Here is a 17456-nt window from a genome sequence, read left to right on the forward strand (position 1 = left end):
TCACAAATATGTGAGTTAGTTCACATCTACTGAACTATATAACTGAGTCTATGAAATGGCTGAATTAAGTATTTTTGGATACTCAATTCTTTATCCTCAACAGTCCCCCCTAAAGACTTACTTCTGCCATTTCTAAATTCTAAGGGTACTGTGTTCCCTTAGGAAGAGAGGTAGAAAGATCTGTTGAAAAACCTGCCTAACTGAACGTTGAAACATGGGCGGAAAGGGGAAAGGGGTTTTCTTCACCGGTTTGAGACCAAGGACTCCTAGGCGAGTCCTCACCCTTTGTAGTTGGACTTTCCCATGTCTCAAGGTTCTCTAAGTCCTCTCTTCTAACTGTTCTGGCAATACTGGTCTAAAACTGTACAGGGTTTTCTGAAAAGGATAAGTATGAGCAGAACGCTCAGTGCAGCTCCGGTCGATTAACCCTTCTACAATGCGAGGTGTGGATCCATAGATTTTCTGTGGTTGGATCAGCTCCTCTAGTGTTGACTCATGGCTCTTTCTCGCTTGTCCTTTAGGATCAATCAGTCTCCTGACTGGAGACCATATGCTAATAGCTCTGATTTAAGATCACCTTCATGTGCTTCTCAACAATAATGTCGTTTTCTGCACTGGAATGCCTCTGACCAAACCTGGAGAGAAATTTACACAACACGCACAGACTTGCATACAACGTGCTCATGATATACATCTATAATCAGTTTGCAGTCTCTAAGAATGGGTAGAGTAGGTGCAGGGTGTTTCTACGGACTCTTTACAGTTTTTTCTCACTTCGTTCTAGGCACTTGAAAATACACTGAATATGCAATATACATATATTCATGTTAGTAAGAAACAAAAGCATTCACAAATATGTGAGTTAGTTCACATCTACTGAACTATATAACTGAGTCTATGAAATGGCTGAATTAAGTATTTTTGGATACTCAATTCTTTATCCTCAACACCACTACATCAGGGAATTCGGGAAGAGCCGTTAAAGCGCCGGGCTTGTTGCATCTAATGGATGTGACAATTCTGGGCAGCTGGAGGCTGATATTTTTAGGTTGGGTCTCTCCAGCCTGAGAAAACCAGCCACCAGCTGTGGGGTTTTATATTGGCTGGGTATCAAATTGGTGGAACCCGCACATCGGTTTGTTAAATTATTTATTTAAATAAAAAATAAGCCTCATGTGGTTCCTCTTCTTTTCATACACAGCCAAAATAAGCGCAGGGCTGGGACTGCAGCCTGCTTACCTGTGCTGGATATCAGAATGCTGGTGGGACCCTGAACCAATTGTTTTTTTATTTTTTTTAACACCATGATGTTTATGGTAGATGCTAAAGTGTGTAGGCTCCTTCCAGGAACACATCATTTCAACATGCCCCTATCACGTGATAGGGGCATGTTCAATATGCCATCTGATGTTTCCAGCTAGACTAAACCTTCTTTCTCTAACTCCACGTGGGCATGAAGTTGTTTATAATAGATGCGGGGGTCAGAGGGTGAGACCCCCAGATAGAGGGTGTGCAGGGAGGGCAAAGCCCCCCTTGAATGAATATGGTGGACGAGAGGAAACATCACCATGCCTACTAACCAAGACAGTCATGCCCACTAACCTGGAATGAGCCCATACATTCTATGCTCACAGTAGATGCTAGAGTGTATGGGTTCCTTCAGTTACACTGCTTTCCCCACCCACTGGCTGTCCTGGCATCTGTGATTGGATGCAGTCAGCTTACACGCTGACACTCAGGGTGGGGGCGCATCTGACTGTAGTTAGTGACCCAGGCAGTGAATGCAAGGCCTGGGAGCAGCGTACAGCCATGCAAGAGGTTTGGTAAGTTCAACGCACATGCTCAGATTCCCTAATCCCTGTTACCCCCTTTTTTAATCTCTGGATTCTGATCCCCATTGACTTATATGGTAGCAGATTCCGGACCGCATCCAGATTTTTTTTAAAAGAGAGTAGGGACCCACTGGTACAGTTTTTTTGTGAATCCGCCCAGCTCTATTCAAAGTTCATCAGCAATTTTTAATTTTTTGAACAAAATTTACAAAACCATTTTTTTTTTAAACCACATCATACTTTGACTTTGACAGGCCTACGTGAAAAGTAACACCATTATAAAAACTGCACCCATGAAAGTACTCAAAATCACACCCAAGAAGTTTACTAACCCTTCAGGTTCTTCACAGGAACTAAAGCAATGTGGAATGAAAAAAATCAAAAATTAATATTTTACCTAAAAAATTGCTCTAGCCCTAATTTATTCACTTTTAGCAGAAATACAACAAAATGGACCCCAAGAATTGTTGCCTAGTTTCTTCTGAGTGCGCTGATACCAAATATCTCTGCTTGAACAAATGAGAGGGCCCGATACAGACAGAGTGATGTTTGAATTTTGAATCACAAATTTGACTGAAATAGATTGTGGGCATCATGTTGCATTTGCAGGGCCCGAAAGGTGCCTAAACAGCAGAATTCCCCCACAAGTGACCCCATTTTGGAAACTAGACCCCTCAAGAATATTACCTAGGGGTACAGTTATCATTTTGAACCCACAGGTACTTCACAGAATTTGATAATATCAGGGCATCATATTGAAAATTTTCCTTTTTTTTCACAAAAATGTTGCTTTATCATAAATGTTCTCATTTTTCAAGAGGCAACTCCAAAAAGTAAATCCACAGCTTGTTACCCACTTTCTTATGAGTGGAGTAATGCCCCATATGTAAGCAGAAAGTTCTATTTGAACAAATAGGAGCGCTCGGAACACATAGAGCAATATTTGAATTTTGGAAAGCAAATTTGGCAGACATAGATTGCGGACACCATATTGTATTTGCAGGGTTCCTAAGGTACCTAAGCAGCAAAAACACACCACAAGTGACCCCATTTTGGAAACTAGACCTTTTCACGGAATTTATCTAGGTGTTTGTTGATCACCTGGAACCCCCAGGTGCTTCACAGAATAATATAACATTGAGCTGTGAAAATAAAAAAAAAATACATTTTTTCCACAAAATTATTACTTCAACCATATAGCATTTTCTTCCAAGGGTAACAAGAGAAAATGCACCATACAATTTATTGTGCAATTTCTTCTGAGTATGATGATACCACAAATGTTGTGGCAATCAACTGTTTGGAAGCATGGCAGTGCTCGAAAGGGAAGGAGTGTCATGGGCGGGGGCGTAGGCCACGGCCAGTGGAGAGCTACTCGAGACGCTTGGATCCGGGATCGTGGCTGTGGCTCGAGTGGCAGCTGGATCTGGGACTCTTACAGCAGCCCGTTGCCCACAACAATATAAAGGGGGTATTTACAGAGGAATAGTTTGTCAATGACGCCACCCGTGGGTTGCGGTGATTTGTTGGTGGCACCGCCGCTGCCTTTGTATGGGATGCCCGGGGCTGATGGAGCGGGGCAGCAGGATGGTATCCCCTCCATGGGTAGGAGGAGGTGTTGTCCCGGGGCCAAGGTGTAGGTGGTGTGCAGTGCTGGGGCGCCGTTCTGCAGGCTGGACCAGATTACACCAGTGTACTCACTGTTGTTGAATAAATCACACAAAGTCCAAGTAGTAAACCAAGTGCCAGATACCGGTAGCCTCTGGAGGGGTGTGCTTGGGTCCCACACACTGGTTGACAGGACAGGGGCCCTTCCTCCGGCACTCCAGTGTTTTTGTCTTGTATGTTGACTAGTCCACATAAAACGGGAAAAGTCCGCTCCCGGTGTCATTGCTGTGGGAGCTGTTGCCCACGAGAACTGACCCTTGGGATTTTTGCAGGCACTTGCAGACACCCTATCCCCCGCGTTTGGCTTCCGTCTCACTCTATCTGGGCTCATTGGTGGGACAAGTCGTGGAATCTTGTCCCCTGCTGGCTAATTGACAAGAGGCTTGAAGCTATCCTCGTCCTAGGGTCCAGGCACCCCGACTGTGCACGGCCTCTGGACCAGATTCCCGCTGTCGGCATCGGCGGGCTACAACCCTGCCCTGGTCCACTTAAGGTCTCCCACGACCATATCTCCATCGCCTGTGGCCCTGCTCTGCCATCTGCCACCTAGTCAGCTCAGGTAGTCCGGGAGCTACAACCCCCAGCTCCCACTTCACTCCTCACACTTCCTCTGTCAGCCCTAGACTAACTCCACTGTAACTGACGTGTTCCCTCCTCTTACACCTCAGAACCCCTAGGTTGGTAGGTGAACGGCTACATCCCTCCGGGACACAAATATCTTGGCTTCCAGTCCCGGCTCGTAGATGAACCCCCACCCTTTCTGGGTGTTAAAATGGTGGACCTGTCCCCGGTACGTCGGGCCCTGGACCCGGAGAGTAGCTTGCCAGAGACAGTCCTTCTCCCGATAGGTTCGGACAACCCCATCCGCCCTTTTCTTTTCAAGGGCAGCGATCTCTTTACGGAGCTGTTGCTGCTGCCGCTCCCAGTACGAGGCATGGATTCCGTGCTCCTCCTCCTGCGCAGGAGCCAGGCCCACTCGGATGCCCTCGGCACCGACTACGACCGGCCTTCATAGTGTTGTGGGCCTTACCAATCGGTGGCCTGCTCTGCTTCCCTGCAGGAACACTCCGGCTGCTCTTCAGCCGGGGTGGGGTACTTGGGAGCGGATGGTGCTGTAGCTGGGGTAGACATAAAGACGGGTCTGTTCGTGACTCCTTTTTTTTAATTATTTATTTATTTATTTATTTTACTGCACTACATAGATCTGCCCACCGGCGGCTGTGATTGGTTACAGTGAGACAGCTGTCACTCAGTGTGTGGGTGCGTCTAAATGCAACCAATCATAGGCGCCGATGAGTGGGGGAAGCGGCCGGCATTTTCAAAAGCTGGAGAAGCCACCAGAGCAGTTTGACAGCCGTGCACCGCCGTGTCGATGATCGGTCAGTGATCGGTGACTATGAGAGAGGGGGAGAAGGGAGACACCAACAGACAGAGAGAGAGAGACCGAAAGACCTGCGTTTTGTTTGTCAAAAAAGTGAATTGGGTTTGAGAGCTGTTCTGGCGACTACGTAAAAGCCACGTGCTGCTCTGAGCACGTTATTCCAAAACACCAAAAATGCAGTCACACACCTTCTACAGGCTGTGCCCATACTGTTTTTGCCTTTTCCCATCTATTTCAGCCTTTTCCTCAGTCACCACAGCTCACCGTTAGGTCCAACATGAAATTATTCGGGTTTCCCTTAGTCTTATAGTCTTAGTCTTCGTCGAATATTCGTCGAAGCGGATATTTTGGTATTCGATCATCCCTAGCTGTAATCATTAGTGGATACCATGTTGTGTTTGGAAAACACCTATAGTCTCTAAACAGAGGAAGTTCAGAACATGTGACCCCATTTTGGAAACAAGACTTGGATTGGCACTGTAACAAGGCCTGAACCAACATTTCTACCTTCACTAGAAACAACAAAATGACGGACTGGCCTCTTGCTCCCAGTGCACTGGCACTAGGAACAAAATACAAGAGGCTTTTGTGTTTAATTTGCAAGTGTGGTTTATGCGGCTTTTAAAATAAACCAACTGGACTTTTAAATGGAAAAGTATTCCTGTGTGCCTCAGTTATAGCAGCCAAGTGAGTGTCCCCCAATACATTTAGTGAGCACAGCCTCACAGGAGTTAAAGGGCAATTATTTTAAGGGGTCAAATGGGAGGTACTGTAGGCTTAGCTCACCTGAGGGAGGTTGCCTCATTACTGGCATATAAAAGGTTAAAGAAAACAGAAATGAGTGTTCAGCTGCATGAGTAACATGGTGTACTGCTGAGAAGACTAGTCTTGGTGGCTAAACAAAAATACCAGTTACTGGAGATTCAAGAATCGCAAGCATCTCTGCTAGAGTGAGTCAGGGCTGTTGTGTTAGTAAGTGCCCAGATGGCAAGCCTTTTTTGTTTTTCTCTTCTGCATTATTTTTTGCATTTCTTTGGCTGAAAATAAAAGCCTCAATTTTATTTTATGTGGATTGTTTCCGTCTGTGTCATTGCCATGCCGCCCCTATAACACACATAGTGTGTTACACTATGGTGGAAAATGCGGGCACTCTGGTTGCTAATGACAGCAGCGTGACACATATGGGCCTAACTGGAAGGTAAGTATCGCAAATTGTTGTTTGCTGTGGAGTGGGGGGGTACAAAGATTCTTTGAACGCTACAAGGAGCTGTTACCTGAGGATTGGTGGGTTCACAAAGACTCCTGGAGGCATGAGATTGTTTGCAGGTTGTCAGCAGGTTCCCAAAGAGTTTCAGCTCGTAGCTGTAATCTTGATGTCCTTGTTGAAGTTACCATATATTAGGTAGTCCCAGGACCCTTCTATGGATGAAGTCGTCAAAACTCTGGTCCAGGCTGAGAAACAAGCCTTGGTGCATCAGCGCCATTCACAAAAGCAAACCCCACCTGCCTAATGCTGGAGCAGATGCATTGTTGAAAGAGGTGGCTATGGCATGCTCGGAGACAAGACCAACCAGGGACCCAATGTCGTGGAGTGCTAGAAAGGTGGTACAATGCTTCCTGCATAAAATTACTCCAGATGATGATGTGGAGGCTTACCTCTATATCTTTGAATGGGCAACCCAAGGGAGAAACTCCCCACTGAAGAATGAGTCGATCTACTTGCACCCTACCTGGTAGAAGAGTCTCAGTCAAGAGCTCGATGTCTGTACACCAGCACAGATCATTGAGAGTGTGGTCATTAGAGATGAGCGAGCCTCTGAAGGCTCGAGTTCAGGTCGGTTCGTCGAACGGAGGCCCCGTTCAACAAACATTCGACGAACCTCTCGAACCCCATTGAAAACAATGGGAGGCAAACACATAAAAACACATTATACATGTACACATACAGTTAATAAACATTGCCATAACACTTACAGGTCCCCGCGATGCGTCCTGCACTCTGTCTCCCACCGCTTTTCCTTCTGAATCGCTGTGTTCTCCCGGTAACTATTATTAAATGTTCTCAGTGAGAGGAACAAAATTATAATCTTGTGATTCCTTTTAATGGCTAACTAAAATAAAATAAAGTGATGTTACAAAGCAAGCTTTCAAGACATCTCAGGTCCCTTCATCAGGCATGGAATGTAAAGAGCTGCAAAATCTGCACTCATGTAGAGACCAAAGACCGGATACAGATCCCTAAAGCGGGCTTTACACGCTACGACATCGCTAATGCGAAGTCGTTGGGGTCACGGAACGAGGAACCTCTCCTTACCTGCCGCCGGCCCCAATGCGGAAGGAAGGAGGTGGGCGAGATGTTACGTCCCGCTCATCTCCGCCCCTCTGCTTCTATTGGGCGGCCGCTCAGTGACGTCACTGTGACGCCGCACGAACCGCCCCCTTAGAAAGGAGGCGGTTCACAGGTCACAGCGATGTTGCAGGGAAGGTAAGTATGTGTGACGGGTACGGGCGATGCTGTGCGTCACGGGCAGCGACTTGCCCATGTCGCACAACCAATGGGGCGGGAACGCACGCTAGCGATATCGGTATCGATATCGCAGCATGTAAAGCGGCCTTAACACACAGAAGGACTATAAAATTCCTGGGACATTCACATGTTCCTCTTCCAACGTGGTGTACTTAATCCTGTGCACTATATGTCCTATTGGGGGCCTCTATGTTGGAGAAACAGGACAGAGACTGAGAGCAAGGATGAGATCTCACCGCCACACAATTACACCATGCCTGATGAAGGGACCTGAGATGTCTCAAAAGCTTGCTTTGTAACATCACTTTATTTTACTTTAGTTAGCCATTAAAAGGTATCACAAGATTATAATTTTATTCCTCTCACTGAGAACATTCAATAATTTTTCAACTGGCTAACATGGTACCAAAACCTTCTCCCGGTAACCAGCACTGATGATAGGACCTATCGTGACGTCAAAATAGCATGTGCCCAATCACATGTCTATTATCTCATTGGCTACAGACTGGTCACATGGCTGGACGTCATTGCTAGGTCCTGTCAGTGCATCTCTCCAGTATGCGGTGATCGTCCCAGCATGTCCGTGTACCGGCAAAATGCTCTGGCACATGGTCGACTCCCCGTTCCTGCATGTGTGCGCTCTTTACAGAGTCAACCCACATGCAGGGATTAGCTGTCACAGCCAGTAAATAGTGGCACCGGGAATCCCATGATCGGAGCACCGTTGCTATGGTAACCCGCCTGTCAGCGGTGACGTCACTGCTTACAGCACGCAGCTGCTGCTCACTCACTGAGTGAATAGACTGCACGGGAAGCAGCAGCGTCTTCCTCCCATGCAGTGCTGTCTGATGTAGCAGAGCTGCATGGGTTGAAGGAGAAAGAAGACAGAAGAGCAGGATCATGGAGGGCTGACAGGGAGTAACAAACATGGAGTCTCTAAGTGTGTCTGTGTATTTATTTCTATTAAAGTATTTTTTTTCTCTGTGGTGTCTTTTTTTTAACCCTTTATTAGAGATTTTTAATGGCCGGGTCAAACTTGCCTGACATTAAGAATCTCTGGCTTAATACTAGCTAGTAAAACAAAGCTAGTATTAACTCATTATTACCCAGCAAGCCACTCGGCTTTAGGGCTGCTGGAAGAGTTGGATACAGCGCCAGATGATGCCGCTTCTATGAAAGCACCATTTTCTGGGGCGGCTGCGGACTGCAATTCGCAGCAGAGGCGCCCAGAAAGCTCGGGCCAACCTGTGCTGCGGATTCCAATCTCCAGCTGCCTAGTTGTACCCGGCTGGACACAAAAATGGGGCGAAGCCTATGTCAATTTTTTTTTAATTATTTAATGAAATTCATGAAATAATTAAAAAAAGGGGTTCCTTATTTTTTTAGTTCCCAGCCGGGTACAAATAGGCAGCTGGGGGTTGGGGCAACCATACCTGCCTGCTGTACCTGGCTAGCATACAAAAATATGGCAAAGCCCACGTCATTTTTTAGTGGGCAAAAAACTCCTGCATACAGTACTGGATGGAGTATGCTGAGCCTTGTAGTTCTGCAGCTGCTGTCTGCTCTCTTGCATACACTAGTGAATGGAGCATGCTGAGCCTTGTAGTTCTGCAGCAGCTGTCTGCTCTCCTGCATACACTAGTGAATGAAGCATGCTGAGCCTTGTCGTTCTGCAGCTGCTGTCTGCTCTCCTCCATACAGACAGACAGCAGACAGCAGCTGCAGAACTACAAGTCTCAGCATACTCCATCCAGGATTGTATTCAGGAGTTTTTTGCCCCCCCCAAAAAAAATTACCTGGCCTTCGCCATGTTTTTGTATCCTAGCCAGGTACAGCAGGCAACTACGGGCTGCCCCCAACTCCCAGCTGCTTATTTGTACCTGGCTGGGAACCAAAAATATAGGGAAGCCCTTTTTATTTAATTATTTCATGAATTTCATGAAATAATTAAAAAAAAAAAAAATGACGTAGGCTTCGCCCAATTTTTGTATCCAGCCATGTACAACTAGGCAGCTGGGGATTGGAATCCGCAGCTCAGGGTGCCCAAGCTTTCTGGGCACTCCTGCTGCGAATTGCAGTCCGCAGCCGCCTCAGAAAATGGCGCTTTCATAGAAGCGCCATCTTCTGGCACTGTATTCAACTCCTCCAGCTGCCCTGGTGACGGGTGGCTCGCTGGGTAATAATGGGGTTAGGGATAGCTGTATATTATCAACTGGCCCTAAGCCCGAAATTCATGATGTCACGTTAATATTAGACATGGCCACCATGAATTTCTAGTACAGATAAAAAAAACACAACACACAGAAAAATATTTTTATTAGAAATAAAACACAACACAATTAGTGACTCCATATTTATTGAAATAAAGATCCCCCCTCCGTAGTAATCCTGGGTCAAGGGTCCCATGCCATCAAATCCGGATCCAATAGCATCTGATCGGTTTGCTGGAAAGCAAAGCGATCAGATGATGTGTCAGGTTCATGGGCCTGAATCACATGACACAGCAGCTGATTGTATAAACGGCTTTTATACAATCAGCTGATGCATCAGGGCAACCCCCCCCCAAAAAAAAACCTACACACTTCTGTGCAGACTCCTGTCGACAGCATCAGCTGATAGTTTAGCTGGCCGGGCGGTAAAAAGCCGGCCTCACCGCTCGACTTATAGTGTCAGCTTATTCCGTCAGGTGACCGCATCAGCTGATCATCGCCAGGTCTGAGAGAGAGAGAGAGAAAGAGAAAGAAGAGAGAGAAGATTGAAAAAAGAGAGAGAGAGAAAAGGGAGAGAGAAGAAAGAGAGGGAGAGAGAGGAGAAAGAGAGAAAGAGAGAAAAAGAGAGGAGAGAGAGAGGGAGAGAGAGAGAGAGGGAGAGAGAAAGAGAGAGAGAGAAAGAAAGAGGGAGAAAGAGAGAGAGAAAGAGAGAGGGAAAAAGAGAGAGTGAGAAAAAGAGAGAGAGAGAAAAAGAGAGAGAGGGAAAAAGATAGAGAGAGAAAGAAAGAGAGAGAGAGGAGAGAGAGAGAGAAGGAGAGAGAGAGAAAGAGAAGAGAGAGAGAGAGAGAGAGGAGAGAGAAAGAGAGAAAAAGAGAGAGAGGAGAGAGAGAGAGATAGAAGAGAGAGAGAGAAAGAGAGAGAGAACAAGAGAGAGAAGAGAGAGAGGAAAGAGCAATGCAGCCTCATTCCGTGAACTGCTCTGATTTTAGTGGTGTGTCCCGCGGCTTACAGCTGATGTACGGCTCCTCCCCTCAGTGCATAAGTGAATTAAATTATAATAATAAATAATTTAAATTTTTTACCGGGACGGCCAGGACACGAACTCGTGAAGGACTGCTTAGGCGATAGCTCCATCCATTGAGCCACTGGCTCTATTGAGAACATAGGAAGATTTGGTTATCTTGACTTCTGCATTGCAGACTGAAGTCCCGGCGACAGCAGGTGCTGCTGGAGAGAACACAGATCGCTCCCTGTCATCTCCATGTAGCAGAGCTGACAGTGTCGTGTGGATTACTTCGGACCTGGATTGTTGTTTTGGGATTAATAAAAAGGTAAATGAGGTTTTTTTTGTATTTTATTCCAAATAATGGATTTTTCGCTGTGTGTGTTTCTTTACTTTCACTTTCAGGTTGATCATGGAAGGTATCTCGGGGAGACGCTTGTCATGATTAACCTTTTATTACCCCGATTGCCACCGCACCAGGGCAATTGGGGATGAGCTGGGTAGAGTCCCGGGACTGTCGCATCTAATGCGGCAATTCTTGGTGGCTGCTAGCTGATATTGTTAGGGTGGTGGGCGCCCCATAATGTGGCGCTCCCCATCCTGACAATACCAGCCTCCAGCTATGTGGCTTTATCCTGGCTGGTATCAAATATGGGGGGAAACTGCATTTTTTTTTTACTGCACGATATAGACCCGCCCACCAGCGGTTGTGATTGGTTGCAGTGAGACAGCTGTCACTCATCGTGGGGGCTTGTCTGACTGCAATCAATCATGGGCGCCGGTGGGCTTGGAAAGCACGGAATAACTAATTGAATAATGAAGCAGCAGCCATGTGTAAAAGAGGAAATGCCGTTTGAGATTTGTGACAGCCGTGCAGTGAGACGCCCGTGATCGGTGAGTAGGAAAGAGAGAGGGATTGTGCTGGGGACACAGGACGCATGCAGATACGAAAGGTGCACACATACTTACTGTGAAAAGCCACGCTTTTGGTGCTCGAACCGTTCTCAAACGTAACTCGAACTGTCGAACTTTTAGCAAAAGGCTCGAGTTCGTCAAACGACTCGAACAACCCCAAAAATCACTCGAACATGAAATTGGCGAACCTCGAACATCGCTCATCTCTAGTGGTCATTAACATTTTTTACTGGGCTCTTCCCAGTAAACTGCAGTGCTGGGTTGGCCACGACAACCCCAGAGAGCAGATCATCTAGTGGAGTTGGTGGAGAGACTTGTTGCCATGGAGGGAAAACATCAGCATGTTCCCACCCACGTTGCCATGGAGGGAAAACATCAGCATGTTCCCACCCACTTGTCTGTTGCCGGTAGCCATTAATCTACTCTCAGTAGTAGACATTCTACCAAACAGGGGGTGATAGAAGGTGCTAACAGTGAGAATACCAGTTATAGTACTGACTCTACATTTAAATAATCCAGACTGGATCTGTCATGGGTGTGTCACGGGTGACAGACAGTCATGTAGTTTCTGCCCATAGAAGGTCACAGTGTTTGGTTGTGAAAAATGCTCCATGACTTTCCATAGTTCCTGCTGTCAGTATTCATTGTAATAGGTAGCATTCCTCTTGGATTTTCATCTCTCCCCCTTTTGGACCCAGGAGGAGCTCGCCTTCCAACCAGCTGCTGATCATTTGTACTCTCTTGGTCCTTAAATATCACTTCCTTCCTTGGACTGTTGCTGGTGATATTATTCAGTTCATTCGAGCCCTGGTTGCAAGCAGGTGGCTTGTACTCCTCTGTCATATCGTTGTTGAAAATGTTGCTGAACTTCTACCTGAGTTATCTGTGGATAAGTAGTTCATGCATTTTCCACCATGTGTCCTCCTTGTGTCTTCTACAGTGTTTAGTGGGGTTGATGAAGAGCTCATGTCATTCATTCCCTATTTATGGCCCAGCACTAGGAATATCTAGGGTCAGCTATCCAGCTTGGCGTATAGGTTCAGAACCTAACTAGGGTGGTGAGGGACTCCAGAGACCAGCAATAGGTTTTGACAGGGGTCACCATCTTCCCCTTCCCTAGACACAGAGTTTCCCTTTACTATAGTTCTGCAGGAATGCTTATCTGTAAAATGGGCACTGTATTCCTTGAAGTATTATCTCCTGGGTAGAAAGTTTAACCATGTGTCAGATCATGGTCCGTTGTCACAGAGTTTTGCACAAACTTTGCCTACTGTCATGGGCTCTGTTCAGAATGCAGATTCTGACACTCCGCTTGTCACACAAGGTTTTGAACAAACTTCGCTAACTGTCATGGCGGCTTTGGGCTCTATTTAGATTGCAGATTCTGGCACTCCGCTTGATGGCTTAGTTGGTGTCTGGGATCAACACAGGCAGACACTGGTGTCGACCTGCTGAGTGCTGATTCATAGGCAGGTTAGCAAGAGTTAATCTTAGCTAGACTGCTTGCTCCTTTGATCACATGTTGTAGGGCGGTCTATCACATCTGTTCCCCTCCTATGATGATTGAACTCTTCTACACATACCAGCTATAATTTCTGTATTGGTCAGTGAGGTTCAAAGACTCACTGGTTGAAAGTTGTACTCACTGCTCGGTGCAATTGTGGAAGTTTACCCCTGTTGTTTTGCTACTTCCCTCCAGCGGTTGTTTTTCTTCCTCAATCTTTTATTGTCTTTACCTTTGTGTGTGTGTCCTGTGTGATGGAGTTTTGGTTTTCTCTTGTCTGTCATTATCTGGGGGTTTTATTACACTCCTGTCTCATCCCTCCCTTGGAAAGGAGACATCAGAGCAGCACTGGTCAGGAACAGGGCCAGGAAGGAGACTCAAGCCTCTCCACCATCAGGAGTATCACCTGAGAATTAGAGATAGCATTGTAATGCCCATACCAGTGTCTCCTCACCTGTGGTAGGGATGTCGTAACTCTCACCTTCCTGGCTGACCATTTGTTGCTGCTCTATCCACAGGCCATGCTGCTGTCTCCCAGGGCCTGTGCACGCTGCACAGGTCTCCCATGAATGCCCGTAGGGTGCATGCCAGACACTCCCCTTTTCCTAAAGGACCTGTGTGCCCTAATCTCGAAGTGCTTCTCAGCTCGGATGAGAAGCTTCAGGTATTTAAGGCCAGTTTTCAGGTCCATTGCGCTGCTGCTGTTATTGTGCTGTGAGCTCTTGCTGATTTGTATCTGTGTTTCATTTCATTACAAGTAAACTTCTGCTGCAACTATCCACGCAGACCACTTCCTATGATATCTGCTGCTGCAATTATCCACACCGGTTGCCTTTTTATACTCTGCCACTGCTGCAAGTTTACACATCTGCTGCTGTTACTGCATCAACTCATCCATCAGAGCAGAACTGACAACACTGGCTCCTGCTGTTGATTCTACAACCAGAGACTGTTTGTATCCATGGCACTAGCTACCAAGGTACTGTTGATCCCCTGGGGCTGTCCTCTGTTGGCTACCAACCAGCTTTTGTGTCTACCGCCATCCCTGAGACTTTAGTGAAGACTCGGACGATCTAGTTAATTCCACCAGGCCAGTGATCGGTACCTTCAGTCCAGTGGATCCACTAACCTTGTGCTCACATGGCGAGCATAACAGCCTTCTAGCTTCTCTAGCTTGACTAGCAAAAAGGATCGGCACTCACAAAAATGTCTTTATGTTCTATTTTCTTGTTTTATTTCAAGCCATGAAAAATATACTACAATGCACAGTGACGTGTTTCAGTCATGAACAGACGACCTTTCTCAAACCATGTCTAGCAAAATGAAATTCTAATCCCATATAATTGAATTTTGTTAGACATGATTTGAGAAAGGTCACCTGTTCATGACCGAAACGTGTCACTGTGCATTGTACTATATTTTTCATAGCTTGAAATAAAACAAGAAAATAAAACAAAAAGAAGTTTTTGCGAGTGCCGATCCTTTATGCTGGTAATTCTGTGGAGTCCATCCCGTGATTCCAGCACCGCAGCACAAGTAGTGCCTACCTGCTTTGAAAGTAAGCCCTCTAGCTTGAGGGACAGCTTAGGAGCCCTGTTACCCCGCTATCCCATACTCATCGTGACACCTGTTGACGTGGTAGAAAAATAATGAGAAAAATGCTAGGGTGCCAACATTGTTCCTCTCATTGCAGAATTTTAATTTCCCCACAGAACATAGACCAGAAAGATCACAGAGTAATGCAGATGCATTATCAAGAATTTATTATATGATGGCCCAAGGTGGAGATGTGGGGGAGGGGAATGTAAGTTTCCAACAGGAGTGATACTGCACAGAATGTATATCTCACCCAGAAAGTAAGGGTACCTTCACACTTTAGCGACACAGCAGCGATCCCACCAGCGATCTGACCTGGTCAGGATCGCTGCTGCATAGCTACATGGTCGCTGGTGAGCTGTCAAACAGGCAGATCTCACCAGCGACCAGTGACCAGCCCCCAGCCAGCAGCGACGTGCAAGCGACGCTGCGCTTGCACGGAGCCGGCGTCTGGAAGCTGCGGACACTGGTAACTAAGGTAAACATCGGGTATGGTTACCCGATGTTTACCTTAGTTACCAGCGCACACCGCCTAGCTTAGCGTGTGCAGGGAGCAGGAGCCGGCACTGGCAGCGTGAGAGCTGCGGAGGCTGGTAACGAAGGTAAATATCGGGTAACCACCTTGGTTACCCGATGTTTACCTTGGTTACAGCTTACCGCAGGCTGTCAGACGCCGGCTCATGCTCCCTGCACATTTAGGATTGTTGCTCTCTCGCTGTCACACACAGTGATGTGTGCTTATCAGCGGGAGAGCAACAATAAAAAAACGAACCAGGGCTGTGTGTAACGAGCAGCGATCTCACAGCAGGGGCCAGATCGCTGCTCAGTGTCACACACAGCGAGATCGCTAATGAGGTCACAAAAAACGTGACTCAGCAGCGATCTCAGTAGCGATCTCGCTGTGTGTGAAGCACCCCTTAAGCTAAGCGAGATATTAAAAACCAGGTAGTGCTGATTGGTTCAGTGGATTTGTTGCTGAGCTGTTTATTTAATGGTAGTTTTTGGGTCAGTTTTCATTGGAGTGTTGATTAAATTTGATATCAATCCCACAATCCTCTGCAGTATGGGAGGTGCTGAAGGCTTAGCCAGCTCACTTTAGGGAGATTCCTTCATTACAGGCACATAAAGAGTTAAATAAAACAGGAGGAAGTGTTTAGCTGCAGGAGTATTATGGTGTGTTCCTGAGAAAACTAGACCTGGTGGCTAAAGCAAAATACCAGTTATTGGAGGTTCAAATCTTGCAAACATCCCATAGAGGCATTCTTTATTGTTTTTTTCTGCTGCATTATTGTTTGCAATTCTTTGGCTGAAAATAAAAGCCTCACGTTTACTTTACACTGTGTGCAGAATTATTAGGCAAGTTGTATTTTAGAGGATTTTTTTTTATTATTGATCAACAACTATGTTCTCAATCAACCCAAAAGACTCATAAATATCAAAGCTTAATATTTTTGGAAGTTGGAGTGGGTTTTTTTTAGATTTGGCTATCTTAGGAGGATATCTGTTTGTGCAGGTAACTATTACTGTGCAGAATTTTTAGTCAACTTAATAAAAACCAAATATATTTTCATCTCACTTGTTTATTTTCACCAGGTAAACCAATATAACTGCACAAAATTTAGAAATAAACATTTCTGACATGCAAAAACAAAACCCAAAAAAATTAGTGACCAATATAGCCACCTTTCTCTATGATGACACTCAACAGCCTACCATCCATAGATTCTGTCAGTTGCTTGATCTGTTTATGATCAACATTGCATGCAGCAGCCACCACAGCCTCCCAGACACTGTTCCGAGAGGTGTACTGTTTTCCTCCGTGTAGATCTCATATTTTATGAGGGACCACAGGTTTTCTATGGGGTTCAGATTAGGTGAATTATTATTTTTTCATCTTTTAGACCTTTATTGGCCAGCCACGCTGTGGAGTAGTTGGATGCATGTGATGGAGCATTATCCTGCATGAAAATGATGTTTTTCTTGAACGATACCGACTTCTTCCTGTACCACTGCTTGAAGAAGTTGTCTTCCAGAAACTGGCAGTAGGTCTGGGAGTTGAGCATCACTCCATCCTCAACCCGAAAAGGTCTCACAAGTTTATCTTTGATGATACCAGCCCATACCAGTACCCCACCTCCACCTTGCTGGCGTCTGAGTCAGAGTGGAGCTCTCTGCCCTTTACTGATCCAGCCTCTGGCCCATCCATCTGGCCCATCAATAGTCACTCTCATTTCATCAGTCCATAAAACCTTTGAAAAATCCTTCTTAAGATATTTCTTGGCCCAGTCTTGACGTTTTATCTTATGTTTCTTGTTCAAAGGTGGCTGTTTTTCAGCCTTCCTTACCTTGGCCATGTCCCTGAGTATGGCACACCTTGTGCTTTTTGATACTCCAGTAACGTTGCAGCTCTGGAATATGGCCAAACTGGCGGCAAATGGCATCTTGGCAGCTTCACGCTTGATTTTCCTCAATTCATGGGCAGTTATTTTGCGCCTTTTTTGCCCAACACGCTTCTTGCGACCCTGTTGGCTATTTGCCATGAAATGCTTGATTGTTCGATGATCACGCTCCAAACGTTTGTCAATTTCAAGACTACTGCATCTCTTTGCAAGACATCTCACAATTTTGGACTTTTCAGAGCCTGTCAAATCTCTGCAGCAATGGCGGACACTATAACAGCTTTTTAAAAAAATGGCTGGATGATTTCCTCAGTACACACATTGTCGGTTATAGATATTTAGTGACATAAATTGGTGGAGGAAGGTTGATCTAGATGGACCAAGGTATTTTCTCAACCTATGTAACTATGTAATTTTTGTG

This window comes from Anomaloglossus baeobatrachus, chromosome 3 (genome assembly GCF_048569485.1).
Source record: "Anomaloglossus baeobatrachus isolate aAnoBae1 chromosome 3, aAnoBae1.hap1, whole genome shotgun sequence".
NCBI lineage: Eukaryota > Metazoa > Chordata > Amphibia > Anura > Aromobatidae > Anomaloglossus > Anomaloglossus baeobatrachus.